The 5108-nt window shown below is 39.9% G+C and overlaps 1 pseudogene; it reads left to right on the top strand.

The window, feature by feature from the left end:
- The first annotated feature begins 2337 nt into the window (after window positions 1-2337).
- Window positions 2338-3374, top strand: LOC103584506 (annotated as a pseudogene).
- The last annotated feature ends 1734 nt before the right edge of the window (window positions 3375-5108 follow it).

Here is a 5108-nt window from a genome sequence, read left to right on the forward strand (position 1 = left end):
TTTCCTAATCCCTTGAAAAAAAGTTTTAGACATCACAACCCTTCACCCCTTAAAACTTGGGCATGCTTTTTTTTTTTTTTTTTTTTTTTTTTTGTCTTTTGTCTATTTCCATGTCTGGCAACGGATCGCAACCCTCAGTGTTGCCCCCGTACCGGACCGGGGACCGGCAACGGGATCGCAACCCTCGGTGTTGCTCCCGCGCCTCGCTCAGCCAGTGAGCGGGAACTGGTCTGTATGTGGGATCCGAACCCTCGGGCGGGAGCGCCACCGCGCTTCCCAAGCGGCGCACTTATCCAGTGCACCACCAGGCCTGCCCGAGCATGCTTCTTTCTAATATATTTGTCTTAGTCAGCTCAAGCTACCAAAACTAAATACCATAGACTGTGTGGCTTAAACAATAGAAATTTACTTCTTGCAGTTCTGGAGACTGGGGTATCCAAGATTAAGGTGCTGGTGAAGTAGTTTTAATTCCTACTTTGAAGTCCTCTTCCTGGCTTGTAGGTGGCTGCCATCTTGCTGTGTGGTCACATGACCTCTTCTTTGTGCTCAGAGTGATCTCATGTCTCTTCAACTTTTTATAAGGGCACTAATTCAATCATGAGGGCCACACCCTCCTGACCCAATCTAATCCTAATTACTTCCCAAAGGCCCCACCTCCAAATACTATCACAGTGGGGGTAAGGGCTTCCACATATGATTTTGGGAATGGAGAAAGGACATAAACATTCAGTCCATAGCAACACCCAAGAATTTTATTTCAATTTATTGGGAATTACCAAGAACTTTAATATTGATTAAATAATATCTAATATACAGTTCATATTTTAACTTCTCCAATTGTCCCCACAGTATCCTAATGGCTCTGCACTTCATTCAGAGTAAAAGCCAAAGTCCTCACAAAGGCCCTTTGTGATCAGCTCCCGCCCCTGCCCTGATCACCTCTTTGACCCCATATCCTATCTTCCCCTCTTCTTCTCTCCTCTCCAGACTCACAGGCCACCTCCACGTACCTCCATTATGCCAAACTTTCACCCCTCAACATTTGTACTTGCTGTTTCTTGTGCACAGAATGCTCTCTCGCCTCCTTAAAGTATTGGCTCAAATGATTCAGATATTACTTCTCAGTGGGGTCTTCTATGGCTACTCTTTCTAAAATTCCAATCCCTGCCCCTGGCACTTTCATCCCCTCACCCTGTATATTTTTCTCCATAAAAATGTCCTCTTCTAACATAGTGCATAATTTACTTGCTGATTTTGTTATGTCTGAATCCACTATTAGAATGTAAGCTCCATGAGGGCACAGGATTTCATCTGTGTTGTTGGCTGCAGGATCTCCACTGCCTAGAATGGTGCCTGGTATAAACATCAATGGATGTTTGCAGGATGGATAAACAAGTTAAATGAATGAGTAACTTAAGAGAAATGCCTCCGATGGACACTAGCAAAGGGGACACTGAGTGATGCAATGGTAATGAACTGAACACCATCCCTGCCGGAGAAGCCTAACACATCTGGGGGAGACCCAGACAGGACGAAGATGAGTCCTGCTAGCCAGAGAGGGACTGAGGAGCAAAGGAATGTGGTGGATGTCTTACCCCTGCCACCAAGATTACCTGATGCATTAGTCCATTTTCTGTCACTTAGAATATCTGACACTGGGTAATTGATAAAGAAACAAAATTTATTTCTTACAGTTTTGGAGGCTGGGAATTCCAAGGTCCTGGGGGCTCATCTGGTGGGGGCCACCTTCTTGGTGGGGACTCTGCAGAGTTTCAAGTCAGTGCAGGGTGTCACATGGCAAGGGAGGCAAGAGCATGCTTACGTGCTTCTTTCTCTCCTTACAAAGTGACCAGACTTCTCCATGATAACCCATTAATCCATGAACCCATTAATCCACGAACCCACTAATCCATGAATGCAATGGATTAATCTATTTGTGAGGGTGTAGCCCTCATGGTCCAACCACCTCTTAAAGGTCCTACTTTTAAATACTACATTGGGGATTAACATGAGATTTGGAGGGGACAAACATTCAACACCTATGTTCTGTGTCACTTCCCGTATTCCCTCTTGTTTGAGAACATTTTAATATTCTCTTTTAAGGAAAAGTTAATATTAATTAATGAACAATATTAATAATTGCCAGCATGTTATATAGAATGCTTGTCGTGTGGCAGACACAGTGCCAAACACTTTAAACTCAGTATCTCATTTAATCCTCTCTATAATCCTACAAGGCAGGTATTACTATAAATCTCATTTTATAGACAGAAGGGATGATTCAAAGGTTTAGCTAACTTTTAAAATTAATATTTAAGTGAGGCCTAGCCAAAAGCCATGGAGAGTGCTCTCAATGCCGCCGGCTTCCTGTCGGGGAGGGGCAGGGGTGCAGGGCACCGTGGCCTACCAGGTCCTGAGCATCTTGTACTTGCTCTTCACGGCCCTTTGGGTCTGACGGGTGGGTAACAAGGCAGGGGTTGGCCCAGGGCTCGGTGAACAGGCGGTTGTCACAAGAAGTACTGATGGAATTGGAAAATCATGTGCAGAAGAGTTAGCAAGGTATAGAATGAAGATTGCCCTTATCACAGGATAAACTGAACCATGTTTCCAGTGAAATAAATGAAAAATTCAAAGTGGAGACAAGGACCATGGCTGTCGACTTTGCATCAGAAGATATCTATGGTAGAATTAAAATAGGCTTGGCACTTCTCAAAATTGGCATTTTAGTGAATAACATGGGAATGTCACGTTCATATCCTGAATACTTTTTGGACATTCCTGACTTGGACAATACCATCAAGAAACTGAAAAATATTAATGTTCTTTCTGTTTGTAAGATCACACGATTGGTGCTGCCTGGCATGGTAGAAAAATCTAAAGGGGTCATTCTTTTTTTTTTTAAAGATGATCTGTAAGGGGATCTTAACCCTTGACTTGGTGTTGTCAGCACCACGCTCTCCCAAGTGAGCCACGGGCCGGCCCTTAAAGGGGTGATTCTGAACATCTCCTCTGCCAGTGGCATGTTTCCAGTTCCACTACCGACCATCTACTCTGCGACTAAGGCATCTGCAGATGTCTTCTCTCAATGAGGGCTATAGGAGCCAGGGTATCTTTGTGCAGAGTGTTCTGCCATACTTTGTAGCTACAAAATTGGCTGAAATCCAAAGCCAGCTTTGGATAAATCCTCTTCAGAGACATTTGTGAAGTCTGCAATTAAAACAGCAGGCCTACAGTCTTGAACCAATGGATACCTGATCCATTCTCTTATGAACTCAATAACCTCAATTCTGCCTCCTTAGAGTTATCATAAAATAACCATGAATTTCAACAAGTCTACAGGGGCTTGCTATCTGAAGAAAACCAAGAAGATCTAATGAGAACTGCATTGAGTAAGTTGGCCGGATTCTCCAGCCTAAGCATCTGGCTGCAACTGCAAGGCACAAGCCGGTCTCCAAAATCTGCGCTTGTCTTTTCAACAGTCAAGTCATTAATGTGGCTAAATGTTGTCATAATTGGGAGGAAAGCAGAAGTTGCTTTTAGGAGTTCCTGATATATATTTTGGATACTACCAGGAGCAATTTTGAAGTTCAATATAATGCTCACATAAATATAGAACTAATGTTACTGACAGCAGCTTAATAGGAAGAAACGTGATTATAGCAAATCACAGAATGATAGGGTTGGACGTAAAACTCAACAGTTTCATCTGGTCCAAAATACCAATGATCATAATTCTTGTACTTTCTCTGAAACTTATTATAAAAAGTAATGGCCAGATACTCTTTTTTTGTTTTTAACACTTTGAGAGAATGGATATTAATTGATTTGTTTATGGGAAGACACACTGAATTTACATAGATCTCTATAAGGTTTTCTAAAAGTATGTTCCAGTTTATACATTTATATGGAACTATTCTTTCTCAAAGATAATGACATAAAAGTAATTATGACGTACGGAGTTATTTCTGACACATGAGGCTCACTAAAATATGCATTCTTGTAATGCATATTTCTCCTCAGTTTAAATGTATGTAAATACTGAAAGCTATATATAGTATGATTTATAAAGGTAGAAGGGCCAAAATGTACATGGAGATTGGCAGCCACCTATGGTGCCACTGAAACCCTGACCCAGGAATGTGCCCTGCCTGGACCCCAGCCTTCTTTTTTTCTGCACTGCACCTATATTGCTCACCTATGTGACACAGGCTGTTCCTATAGTAGTAATGATATCACAGAAATGACATTGTACATTTTAAATTGGCACCCCATTGGTAATAATATAATTAGTTTTAATAAAAGACGATATAGCCATGGTGTTGAATGAAATATATTTCTTTGGCACTTGAAATTAAGCCCATACTTACACTGGCTTAGTATAAATTAAGACTGACTTTTATCCTGCTACGTAATTTGTATGGAGAAATCATCAAGAAAAAAAATTCAGTACTGTGAAATATATATGCAACCTAGAAGGTAGGCCTTTACCTAGACTGTGATTCCTAGGCTCTGAGTTTTAAGCACCAGTAAATTTTCAAAGGAGAAAAAAAATTTTTAAGTGGGCTGTTTAAGAGTTTTTAGCTTTTAATTTTGCCAGCTAAGGACATAAGACAAAAACAGAAAGGAAAAAAACCAAATTGCCATCTGCTATCAGCATAATTATGTAAAAGAAAAGATAGTTTAGCACCCAAAAGATAGGAAGAATGTAATCTCAGAATAAAGCACAGTCATTTAAATTGAATAAAGTTAGCTTTATGAAAATAATAAGTAAATAAATGAAAATAAGTAAATAAAAAAATAAAATAAATACTTAATTTATTAAAATTACAATTCAAAAAACCCTCATTATTCCTTAAGCTTACAAATCTTATTCTATTTTTGTCCAACATATTTAACTAATTTTTTAAAATTTTGTTTTTTTATTTTATTTTTTATTTTATTTTTTTTTTAATTTTTATTTTGTCAATATACACTGTATATGATTATTATGGCCCATCACCGACACCTCCCTCCCTCCTCCCTCTCTCCCCTCCCCCCCAAGAATGTCTTTTCCGTTTGCTTGTTGTAGTAACTTCATGAAAGTATAGTTGTTATATCTTCTTCCCCGC

The sequence above is a fragment of the Galeopterus variegatus genome, unplaced genomic scaffold (assembly GCF_000696425.1).
Source record: "Galeopterus variegatus unplaced genomic scaffold, G_variegatus-3.0.2 Scaffold199, whole genome shotgun sequence".
Taxonomy (NCBI): domain Eukaryota; kingdom Metazoa; phylum Chordata; class Mammalia; order Dermoptera; family Cynocephalidae; genus Galeopterus; species Galeopterus variegatus.